This window comes from Rhipicephalus microplus, unplaced genomic scaffold, assembly GCF_043290135.1.
Source record: "Rhipicephalus microplus isolate Deutch F79 unplaced genomic scaffold, USDA_Rmic scaffold_288, whole genome shotgun sequence".
NCBI lineage: Eukaryota > Metazoa > Arthropoda > Arachnida > Ixodida > Ixodidae > Rhipicephalus > Rhipicephalus microplus.
In genome coordinates this window covers 95001-107500 of record NW_027464859.1, presented here as the reverse complement: position 1 = coordinate 107500, position 12500 = coordinate 95001, and the positions used below count along the sequence as shown (strand labels likewise).

The 12500-nt window shown below is 62.1% G+C and overlaps 1 non-coding gene across 1 annotated transcript; it reads left to right on the top strand.

The window, feature by feature from the left end:
• The first annotated feature begins 9516 nt into the window (after window positions 1-9516).
• LOC142793164 (small subunit ribosomal RNA) lies at window positions 9517-11332 on the top strand. Its single transcript, XR_012891483.1, has one exon. It is a non-coding gene; the product is annotated as a small subunit ribosomal RNA (ribosomal RNA).
• The last annotated feature ends 1168 nt before the right edge of the window (window positions 11333-12500 follow it).

Below are 12500 nucleotides of genomic sequence, written 5' to 3'. Positions count from 1 at the left end.
CTGACGCAGTTTTCGCGCCGCCCCGGCTGACGCGGTTTCGTGCCGCCCCGGCAGACGCGGTTTTCGCGCCGCCCCGGCTGACGCGGTTTCGTGCCGCCCCGGCAGACGCAGTTCGGACTTAGCACTTTTCGGCTGTGCCTGGCTGGCGGCCCACTCACTCAATCGCCATGTCTGTTTGCCACAGTTTTCCCGGTGGTGCCGCACCCGGGCTCGCCCCGGCTGACGCAGTTTTCGCGCCGCCCCGGCTGACGCGGTTTCGTGCCGCCCCGGCAGACGCGGTTTTCGCGCCGCCCCGGCTGACGCGGTTTCGTGCCGCCCCGGCAGACGCAGTTCGGACTTAGCACTTTTCGGCTGTGCCTGGCTGGCGGCCCACTCACTCGATCGCCATGTCTGTTTGCCACAGTTTTCCCGGTGGTGCCGCACCCGGGCTCGCCCCGGCAGACGCGTTTTTTTTTTCTTTCGCCCCGGCTGACGCAGTTTTCGCGCCGCCCCGGCTGACGCGGTTTCGTGCCGCCCCGGCAGACGCGGTTTTTTGCGCCGCCCCGGCTGACGCGGTTTTTGCCGCCCCGGCTGACGCAGTTCGGACTTAGCACTTTTCGGCTGTGCCTGGCTGGCGGCCCACTCACTCGATCGCCATGTCTGTTTGCCACAGTTTTCCCGGTGGTGCCGCACCCGGGCTCGCCCCGGCTGACGCAGTTTTCGCGCCGCCCCGGCTGACGCGGTTTCGTGCCGCCCCGGCAGACGCGGTTTTCGCGCCGCCCCGGCTGACGCGGTTTCGTGCCGCCCCGGCAGACGCAGTTCGGACTTAGCACTTTTCGGCTGTGCCTGGCTGGCGGCCCACTCACTCGATCGCCATGTCTGTTTGCCACAGTTTTCCCGGTGGTGCCGCACCCGGGCTCGCCCCGGCTGACGCAGTTTTCGCGCCGCCCCGGCTGACGCGGTTTCGTGCCGCCCCGGCAGACGCGGTTTTCGCGCCGCCCCGGCTGACGCGGTTTCGTGCCGCCCCGGCAGACGCAGTTCGGACTTAGCACTTTTCGGCTGTGCCTGGCTGGCGGCCCACTCACTCGATCGCCATGTCTGTTTGCCACAGTTCTCCCGGTGGTGCCGCACCCGGGCTCGCCCCGGCAGACGCGTTTTTTTTTTCTTTCGCCCCGGCTGACGCAGTTTTCGCGCCGCCCCGGCTGACGCGGTTTCGTGCCGCCCCGGCAGACGCGGTTTTTTTGCGCCGCCCCGGCTGACGCGGTTTTTGCCGCCCCGGCTGACGCAGTTCGGACTTGGCACTTTTTGGCTGAGCCTGGCTGGTGGCCCACTCACTCGATCGCCATGTCTGTTAGCCACAGTTTTCCCGGTGGTGCCGCACCCGGGCTCGCCCCGGCTGACGCAGTTTTCGCGCCGCCCCGGCAGACGCGGTTTTCGCGCCGCCCCGGCTGACGCGGTTTTTGCCGCCCCGGCTGACGCAGTTCGGACTTGGCACTTTTTGGGCTGAGCCTGGCTGGCGGCCCACTCACTCGATCGCCATGTCTGTTTGCCACAGTCTTCCCGGTGGTGCCGCACCCGGGCTCGCCCCGGCAGACGCGTTTTTTTTTTCTTTCGCCCCGGCAGACGTGGTTCCCCCCCCCCCCCCCTTTTCGCTCGCCCCGGCTGACGAGGTTTTCGCGCCGCCCCGGCTGACGCAGTTTTCGCGCCGCCCCGGCTGACGCGGTTTCGTGCCGCCCCGGCTGACGCGGTTTTCGCGCCGCCCCGGCTGACGCGGTTTTTGCGTCGCCCCGGCTGACACGGTTCGGACTTTGCACTTTTCGGCTGTGCCTGGCTGGCGGCCCACTCACTCGATCGCCATGTCTGTTTGCCACAGTTTTCCCGGTGGTGCCGCACCCGGGCTCGCCCCGGCTGACGCAGTTTTCGCGCCGCCCCGGCTGACGCGGTTTCGTGCCGCCCCGGCAGACGCGGTTTTCGCGCCGCCCCGGCTGACGCGGTTTCGTGCCGCCCCGGCAGACGCAGTTCGGACTTAGCACTTTTCGGCTGTGCCTGGCTGGCGGCCCACTCACTCGATCGCCATGTCTGTTTGCCACAGTTTTCCCGGTGGTGCCGCACCCGGGCTCGCCCCGGCTGACGCAGTTTTCGCGCCGCCCCGGCTGACGCGGTTTCGTGCCGCCCCGGCAGACGCGGTTTTCGCGCCGCCCCGGCTGACGCGGTTTCGTGCCGCCCCGGCAGACGCAGTTCGGACTTAGCACTTTTCGGCTGTGCCTGGCTGGCGGCCCACTCACTCGATCGCCATGTCTGTTTGCCACAGTTTTCCCGGTGGTGCCGCACCCGGGCTCGCCCCGGCAGACGCGTTTTTTTTTTTTTCTTTCGCCCCGGCTGACGCAGTTTTCGCGCCGCCCCGGCTGACGCGGTTTCGTGCCGCCCCGGCAGACGCGGTTTTTTGCGCCGCCCCGGCTGACGCGGTTTTTGCCGCCCCGGCTGACGCAGTTCGGACTTGGCACTTTTCGGCTGTGCCTGGCTGGCGGCCCACTCACTCGATCGCCATGTCTGTTTGCCACAGTTTTCCCGGTGGTGCCGCACCCGGGCTCGCCCCGGCTGACGCAGTTTTCGCGCCGCCCCGGCTGACGCGGTTTCGTGCCGCCCCGGCAGACGCGGTTTTCGCGCCGCCCCGGCTGACGCGGTTTCGTGCCGCCCCGGCAGACGCAGTTCGGACTTAGCACTTTTCGGCTGTGCCTGGCTGGCGGCCCACTCACTCGATCGCCATGTCTGTTTGCCACAGTTTTCCCGGTGGTGCCGCACCCGGGCTCGCCCCGGCTGACGCAGTTTTCGCGCCGCCCCGGCTGACGCGGTTTCGTGCCGCCCCGGCAGACGCGGTTTTCGCGCCGCCCCGGCTGACGCGGTTTCGTGCCGCCCCGGCAGACGCAGTTCGGACTTAGCACTTTTCGGCTGTGCCTGGCTGGCGGCCCACTCACTCGATCGCCATGTCTGTTTGCCACAGTTTTCCCGGTGGTGCCGCACCCGGGCTCGCCCCGGCAGACGCGTTTTTTTTTTTCTTTCGCCCCGGCTGACGCAGTTTTCGCGCCGCCCCGGCTGACGCGGTTTCGTGCCGCCCCGGCAGACGCGGTTTTTTTGCGCCGCCCCGGCTGACGCGGTTTTTGCCGCCCCGGCTGACGCAGTTCGGACTTGGCACTTTTTGGCTGAGCCTGGCTGGTGGCCCACTCACTCGATCGCCATGTCTGTTAGCCACAGTTTTCCCGGTGGTGCCGCACCCGGGCTCGCCCCGGCTGACGCAGTTTTCGCGCCGCCCCGGCAGACGCGGTTTTCGCGCCGCCCCGGCTGACGCGGTTTTTGCCGCCCCGGCTGACGCAGTTCGGACTTGGCACTTTTTGGGCTGAGCCTGGCTGGCGGCCCACTCACTCGATCGCCATGTCTGTTTGCCACAGTCTTCCCGGTGGTGCCGCACCCGGGCTCGCCCCGGCAGACGCGTTTTTTTTTTCTTTCGCCCCGGCAGACGTGGTTCCCCCCCCCCCCCCTTTTCGCTCGCCCCGGCTGACGAGGTTTTCGCGCCGCCCCGGCTGACGCAGTTTTCGCGCCGCCCCGGCTGACGCGGTTTCGTGCCGCCCCGGCTGACGCGGTTTTCGCGCCGCCCCGGCTGACGCGGTTTTTGCGTCGCCCCGGCTGACACGGTTCGGACTTTGCACTTTTCGGCTGTGCCTGGCTGGCGGCCCACTCACTCGATCGCCATGTCTGTTTGCCACAGTTTTCCCGGTGGTGCCGCACCCGGGCTTGCCCCGGCAGACGCGTTTTTTTTTTCTTTTCGCCCCGGCTGACGCAGTTTTCGCCCCGCCCCGGCTGACGCGGTTTCGTGCCGCCCCGGCAGACGCGGTTTTTTGCGCCGCCCCGGCTGACGCGGTTTTTGCCGCCCCGGCTGACGCAGTTCGGACTTTGCACTTTTTGGCTGAGCCTGGCTGGCGGCCCACTCACTCGATCGCCATGTCTGTTTGCCACAGTTTTCCAGGTGGTGCCGCACCCGGGCTCGCCCCGGCAGACGCGTTTTTTTTTTCCTTCGCCCCGGCAGACGTGGTTCCCCCCCCCCTCCGTCTTTCTTTTTGTTTTTTTTTTTCGCCGCGGCTGAAGAGGATTTTTCGGTGCCTCGACGCCCCGGTAGTCGCGGTTTTTCCGTTTCCGCACGGCCCCGGCTGACGCTGCTCGGTCACAGTCGCCTTTTGTGAGGATTGCAGACTTCTTGAGCGCGGGTGTTTTTTTTTTGTTGTTGTTGTTGTTTTATTACGCATTCGCTCCAGCAGACGCTGTTTAGACTTTTTGTTTCCTCTTTTATCCTGCGACGAGGTGACGAGGTTTATTCGGTGCCCCGCCGCCCCGGCTGAAGTGATTTTTCCTGTCCCGTGCCGCCCCGGCTGACGCGGTTGGGACTTCGCGTTTGTTCGGCCGCCACGGGTTTTGGCGCACTCGCTCGGTTGCTTGTTGTTGCCACTTGTTGCGAACCCAGGTTTCTTGAGCGAGCGCGGGCGTTTTTTCTTCCTTTCTTTCTTTGTTCTATGTGTTAGCGAATCGGCCTTTAATATCACACGAGGACTCACAACCAACAATTTTCAGTTTGAAGTGTAAAAAATCTGCAGGTGTTGACGTAACTGACTTGCCCCGTACCCTTGAGTACATCCATGAAGTTCTCGTAGTACTACTAAATCGCATTATTCCAAGTGGAGAAATTCCCATAAACTTGCAAACCTCTACACGAAAATCGGTGCGCGTGATAAAGTTGAAAATTATCGTCCGATATCAAATGTGCCTTCTATAACACAAATTCTAGGAAAAAAAAAAAAAAAACACTTGTTCGCCGTTTTCTGCGCCGTGACTGGCAGCACTCCGGCGAAGCGAAACGGGGTCGATTCGAGCACGATATCGGCGTCTTTCGACGTGCTCGCCGGCGACCGTCGCACGAGTACGTCGCACGAGCGCGTCTGCCGGGGCGCCGTTTGCGAAGCCGACGCAAAAGTGGGAACCGCCGCTCGGATGATCGCCGCTTTCGGCAGAGTGAGTGTTGGCACTCCGGGGAAGCGAAACAGCGTGAATGCGCCCACGAAATCGGCGTATTTTGAAGTGCCCGCCGGCGACCGTCGCACGAGTACGGTAAACCGCGTCAGCCGGGGCGTAGTTCGGGACGCCGACGAAAAAGTGGGAAGCGCAACTCGGATCTTCGCCGTTTTTGCAGGAGTGAGTGGCGGCCCTCCTGCGAGACCAAGAAGCATCGATTCGTGCACGAATTCGGCGCCTTTCGACGTGATCGCCGGCGACCGTCGCTCGAGTAGGGCAAACCGCGTCTGCCGGGGCGGGCTTCGGGACGCCGATGCGAAAGTGGGAAACGCTGCTCGGATGTTCGCCGTTTTTGGCCGAGTGAGTGCTGGCACTCGGGCGAAGCCAAACGGGGCCGATTACGGCACGATATCGGCGTCTTTCGACGTGCCCGGCGGCGACCGTCGCACGAGTACGGTAAACCGCGTCAGCCCGGGCGGAGTTCGGGACGCCGATGCGAAAGTGGAGAACGCCGCTCGGATCTTCGCCGTTTTTGGAGGAGTGAGTGGCGGCACTCCGGAGAAGCCAAGGAGCGCCAATTAGCGCACGATATCGGCGTCTTTCGACGCGCTCGCCGGCGACCGTCGAACGAGTAGGGCAAACCGCGTCTGCCGGGGCGGGGTTTACGACGCCGACGCAAAAGTGGGAACCGCCGCTCGGATGTTGGCCGTTTTTGGCAGAGTGAGTGCTGGCACACCGGCGACGCGAAAGAGCGCGAAAGCGCCCACGAAAGTGGCGTATTTGGACGTGCTTGACGGCGACCGCTGCAGGAGTACGAAAAACCACGTCAGCCGGGGCGAGCGACCCACGGCGGTCTGGGTGCTTATCGCTGCTATTATAGGGGCACCCCGGCAGACGCAGAAAAAAAAAATTTTTTTTCGACCTTCTTTTTTGCTGGTCGAGCTCGGGTAACCCAGGTCGCAATGGGAGCCGCGCACGAAAGCGGCGTCGCGAGACGCGTTCGCGGTCGCTAGTCGCACGAGCTCGGCAACCGCGTCAGCCGGCGCGGAGTTCGGGATGCCGACGGCTAAGTGGGTACCGCTGCTCGGATGTTCGCCGTTTTTGGCCGAGTGAGTGCTGGCACTCCGGCGAAGCGAAACGGGGCCGATTCGGGCACGATATCGGCGTATTTCGACGTGCTCGCCGGCGACCGTCGCACGAGTACGGCAAAGCGCGTCTGCCGGGGCGAGGTTTGCGATGCCGACGAAAAAGTGGGAAGCGCCGCTCGGATCTTCGCCGTTTTTGCAGGAGTGAGTGGCGGCCCTCCTGCGAGACCAAGAAGCATCGACTCGCGCACGATATCGGTGTCTTTCGACGTGCCCGCCGGCCACCGCCGCACGAGTACGGCAAACCGCGTATGCCGGGGCGGGGTTGGCGACGCCGACGCAAAAGTGGGAACCGCCACTAGGATGTTCGCCGTTTTTGGCAGAGTGAGTGCTGGCACACCGGCGACGCGAAAGAGCGCGAAAGCGCCCACGAAAGTGGCGTATTTGGACGTGCTTGACGGCGACCGCTGCAGGAGTACGAAAAACCACGTCAGCCGGGGCGAGCGACCCACGGCGGTCTGGGTGCTTATCGCTGCTATTATAGGGGCACCCCGGCAGACGCAGAAAAAAAAAATTTTTTTTCGACCTTCTTTTTTGCTGGTCGAGCTCGGGTAACCCAGGTCGCAATGGGAGCCGCGCACGAAAGCGGCGTCGCGAGACGCGTTCGCGGTCGCTAGTCGCACGAGCTCGGCAACCGCGTCAGCCGGCGCGGAGTTCGGGATGCCGACGGCTAAGTGGGTACCGCTGCTCGGATGTTCGCCGTTTTTGGCCGAGTGAGTGCTGGCACTCCGGCGAAGCGAAACGGGGCCGATTCGGGCACGATATCGGCGTATTTCGACGTGCTCGCCGGCGACCGTCGCACGAGTACGGCAAAGCGCGTCTGCCGGGGCGAGGTTTGCGATGCCGACGAAAAAGTGGGAAGCGCCGCTCGGATCTTCGCCGTTTTTGCAGGAGTGAGTGGCGGCCCTCCTGCGAGACCAAGAAGCATCGACTCGCGCACGATATCGGTGTCTTTCGACGTGCCCGCCGGCCACCGCCGCACGAGTACGGCAAACCGCGTATGCCGGGGCGGGGTTGGCGACGCCGACGCAAAAGTGGGAACCGCCACTAGGATGTTCGCCGTTTTTGGCAGAGTGAGTGCTGGCACTCCGGCGAAGCGAAAGAGCGCGAATGCGCCCACGAAAGTGGCGTGTTTGGACGTGCTTGACGACGACCACCGCAGGAAAACGAAAAACCACGTCAGCCGGGGCGAGCGACCCATGGCGGTCTGGGTGCTTATCGCTGCTATTATAGGGGCACCCCGGCAGACGCAAAAAAAAAAAAATTTTTTTTCGACATTCTTTCTTGCTCGTCGACCTCGGGTGACCCAGGTCGCAGTGGGAGCCGCGCACGAAAGCGGCGTCGCGAGACGGCTTCGCGGTCGCTAGTCGCACGAGCTCGGCAACCGCGTCTGCCGGGGCGGAGTTCGGGACGCCGACGGCTAAGTGGGAACCGCCGCTCGGATGTTCGCCGTTTGTGGCCGAGTGAGTGCTGGCACTCCGGCGAAGCCAAACGGGGCCGATTCCGGCACGATATCGGCGTCTTTCTACGTGCTCGCCGGCGACCGTCGCACGAGTACGGCAAAGTGCGTCTGCCGGGGCGGGGTTTGCGACGCGTACGCAATAGTGAGAACCGTCGCTCGGATGTTCGTCGTCTTTCGCCGAGCCAGTGCTGGCACTCCGGCGAAGCCGAACGGAGCCGATTCGGGCACGATATCGGCGTCTTTCCACGTGCTCGCCGGCGACCGTCGCACGAGTACGGTAAACCGCGTCAGCCGGGGCGGAGTTCGGGACGCCGATGCGAAAGTGGGAAGCGCCGCTCGGATCTTCGCCGTTTTTGGAGGAGTCAGTGGCGGCACTCCGGTGAAGCCAAGGTGCGCCAATTCGCGCACGATATCGGCGTCTTTCGACGTGCCCGCCGGCCACCGTCGCACGAGTACGGCAAACCTCGTCTGCCGGGGCGGGGTTTGCGACGCCGACGCAAAAGTGGGAACCGCCGCTCGGATGTTCGCCGTTTTTGGCAGAGTGAGTGCTGGCACTCCGGCGAAGCGAAAGAGCGTGAATGCGCCCACGAAAGTAGCGTATTTGGACGTGCTTGACGGCGACCGCCGCAGGAGTACGAAAAACCACGTCAGCCGGGGCGAGCGACCCACGGCGGTCTGGGTGCTTATCGCTGCTATTATAGGGGCACCCCGGCAGACGCAGAAAGAAAAAAAAAAAATGGGGACATGGCGTGCGTCACCGTGCGGCTTCGCAGCGTTGCCGAAGTCGCCGAGCCCTTCGACTGAGCCGAACGGCGGACAGGGAACGTTGGTCGGCCGTTCTAACCTGTCGGTGCCACGCCGAGACGTCGTTAAGGAAAACCGCGTCGTGGGCCTCTACGACGCCGTCGAGTCGTTGTACGTTTGGTGTCCAGCGTGTCGGCGGCGAGTAGCGGACACGTCGTTCACGACTTCGGTCTTTCGCAGTCGACGCGAACTTGCGGAGAGTCGTGGTGCCTCACGTTTTCGGCAGAAACCGCGGCGGAATTTTCCCGTGCGTGCGCGCACGACCTCGGTGCTGTGCCGTCAGCGTAGTGTTGCACAAACTCGTGGCCTACCCAAGGTGCGGTACGTTTGCGGCCGTATCCTCGGTGGGAATTTCGTGAGTAGGGTCGCAAATTCTACGACCTCGGCGGGTTTGAGAGCGACGTAGACTTGTGGCACGCTCAACGTGCCACACGTTTCGGGGCACACCCGCGGTGAAATTTTCTCGAGTACGCTCGTATTAGTGCCCAAGGAGGTCTGGGTACTTATCGCTGCTATTATGTGGGGGTTCTCGTGAGCGGCGTACGCGAAAGCGACCGGGTGTCTGATATGCGGCGGGCTTCGGCCTCGTCAAGCGTGTCCTCGGGTCTGCTCCAGGGGAATCCACGGCAGTCGTCTGCAGCCTCATCCGCTTGATGCGTTAGGGGCTGGTTGTCGGACGGTGCCGTTTTACCACGATATCGAGGTGTGTTCCGTGTCGTCCTCGGGCGATTCAGATGCGAAAGCGCCGAAGACGCGGGCGTGACCCGTCGTCTGGCGGCTTTGCAGTCTCGGCTCCGTTGCTAGTTCCGGCCGGTCCACCGACAGTGCAGCGGGCTTGGGCAACCCGCACGGCGCGACCGAGTCGATGCAACGAAAAAGAGCGAGCATGAACGTGCTTCTTGCCGCACGGCTCCCACTCGTCTTTCGGGAAGGTTGTGCCGTAGCGAGCTCGAACGCCGTCATCTCGGAGTGCAAAATAAGCGTGTTGGGGCGCCTGAAGGTGGCCTCCGCCGCACACAGACTGCGTCCGGCCCGCCGAAGGCGAGGACGGACGCGCAGTCGAACGATTACCTGGTTGATCCTGCCAGTAATCATATGCTTGTCTCAAAGATTAAGCCATGCATGTCTAAGTACATGCCGAAATAAGGCGAAACCGCGAATGGCTCATTAAATCAGTTATGGTTCCTTAGATCGTTTCTTCCTACTTGGATAACTGTGGCAATTCTAGAGCTAATACATGCAGTGAGCCTGGAGCCCTTTGGGTAACGGGTGCTTTTATTAGACCAAGATCGATCGGGTTTCGGCCCGTATTGTGTGGTGACTCTGGATAACTTTGTGCTGATCGCATGGCCACGAGCCGGCGACGTTTCTTTCAAGTGTCTGCCTTATCAACTTTCGATGGTAGGTTACTTGCTTACCATGGTTGTTACGGGTAACGGAGAATCAGGGTTCGATTCCGGAGAGGGAGCCTGAGAAACGGCTACCACATCCAAGGAAGGCAGCAGGCGCGCAAATTACCCACTCCCGGCACGGGGAGGTAGTGACGAAAAATAACAATACGGGACTCTTTTGAGGCCCCGTAATTGAAATGAGTACACTCTAAATCCTTTAACGAGGATCAATTGGAGGGCAAGTCTGGTGCCAGCAGCCGCGGTAATTCCAGCTCCAATAGCGTATACTAAAGCTGCTGCGGTTAAAAAGCTCGTAGTTGGATCTCAGTTCCAGACGAGTAGTGCATCTACCCGATGCGACGGCTCGGACTGAACATCATGCCGGTTCTTTCTTGGTGCACTTCATTGTGTGCCTCGAGATGGCCGGTGCTTTTACTTTGAAAAAATTAGAGTGCTCAACGCAGGCGAGTCGCCTGAATAAACTTGCATGGAATAATAGAACAAGACCTCGTTTCTGTTCTGTTGGTTTTTGGAATACGAGGTAATGATTAAGAGGGACGGACGGGGGCATTCGTATTGCGGCGCTAGAGGTGAAATTCTTGGACCGTCGCAAGACGAACTACTGCGAAAGCATTTGCCAAGAATGTTTTCATTGATCAAGAACGAAAGTCAGAGGTTCGAAGGCGATCAGATACCGCCCTAGTTCTGACCATAAACGATGCCAACCAGCGATCCGCCTGAGTTACTCAAATGACTCGGCGGGCAGCTTCCGGGAAACCAAAGTATTTGGGTTCCGGGGGAAGTATGGTTGCAAAGCTGAAACTTAAAGGAATTGACGGAAGGGCACCACCAGGAGTGGAGCCTGCGGCTTAATTTGACTCAACACGGGAAAACTTACCCGGCCCGGACACTGGGAGGATTGACAGATTGAGAGCTCTTTCTTGATTCGGTGGATGGTGGTGCATGGCCGTTCTTAGTTGGTGGAGCGATTTGTCTGGTTAATTCCGATAACGAACGAGACTCTAGCCTATTAAATAGGTGCGGGGTTCCCAGCACCTTACAACCTTCTTAGAGGGACAAGCGGCTCCTAGCCGCACGAAACAGAGCAATAACAGGTCTGTGATGCCCTTAGATGTCCGGGGCCGCACGCGCGCTACACTGAAGGAAGCAGCGTGTCTTTATCCCTGTCTGAAAAGACTGGGTAACCCGTGGAACTTCTTTCGTGATTGGGATAGGGGCTTGCAATTGTTCCCCCTTGAACGAGGAATTCCCAGTAAGCGCGAGTCATAAGCTCGCGTTGATTACGTCCCTGCCCTTTGTACACACCGCCCGTCGCTACTACCGATTGAATGATTTAGTGAGGTCTTCGGACCGATGTCCGGCGCGGCCTTTCGGTTGCGCCGGTCTGTTGGAAAGATGACCAAACTTGATCATTTAGAGGAAGTAAAAGTCGTAACAAGGTTTCCGTAGGTGAACCTGCGGAAGGATCATTAACGGATTGTGAAGGGTGAGCGCCTCAGCTGCGTCTGCGCCCGACACTTTCTGCCGCTGACCCCGTTTGGACGCGGGGTCGGCTTTTCCCCACGGGGCTGCCTGAATGTGGAGCGGCACCCCGTGACAAATTGTTGCGCCCAGCGGACGCCAACACCGCGACCTTGGATCGGTCGGCCAGGTGGCGGACGCGGGTACAAACGGCGCAACGCACTCATAGGTCGGCTTTCGACCCGCCACTGCACCGTGGCTCGAAGCGCTCGAAATGCGCGACCCGACCGCTGCGGGACCGCCTAGTACTGTAAACAGGAGCGGCGGAGCGCGAACGGCGAGTCGTGGTTACGTCGGTAGAAGGCGAGGCTGCGCGTTCCCGAAACGCCAGCCGAGTGCCCTCCCGACCGTTCGAGCGTGCAAGAACGAGACCCGACAATCGCGCGGCGACTGCCAAGTACGAGAGGAACGGCACAAGCGTCGGCGGTCGGTCAAGGAACTGGCGATGTGACGGGTCCGCTGTGCACCAGTGCATACCGTCCCGCCGTCCGCGGCAAGCGCCTCCGCGTCCTCGGGTGACGGAGGCTGCCGGTCGGTTCTTGCAGGCGAGGGATCTCGCTGGCACCGGTTCGCGTTGACGCGCGGCCGGTCATGGCACGGCGATGCGACGGCCGAGGTGCGCAGTACTCGATGGAGGAACCGCACGCTCCGATGACCGTCCCGCCCTCCGCGGCGTATGCGTACCGACCGTAATGGTTGCAGCAGCGCCGGCCGGCTTTTGAATTCGCCACACGAAACACGGTGCGAGATCGCGGTTAGGGGAGCGTCGACGTTGCCAGGCGTTTTGCTTGCTGCCGAGGGAAAGGCGGCACGGCCACGTCGCGCTCGTCGCGATTAGCGGGTCTGCGCGCTTTGGGAAGGTGCCGCAACGACTTGCCGAAAGAGGAAGCACGGAAGAACGAGGGACTTGGACGTCCCGACAATTGAACGCACTTGCGGCCAGGCCCTTGCTGGCTTCGTTCTTCCGCCTCGAGTAGGCTCGTACGCGGCTCCGGCGCCGAAAGTGGTCCTTGGCACCGACTTCGGTGGACGTGGGAAGTGCCGCGCAAGTACGGCGCGCCTGGCTCCACCTGTTGGCTAAAGTAGGCAGCCGGATCGGCATTTTGGTGTGCGGTGGCA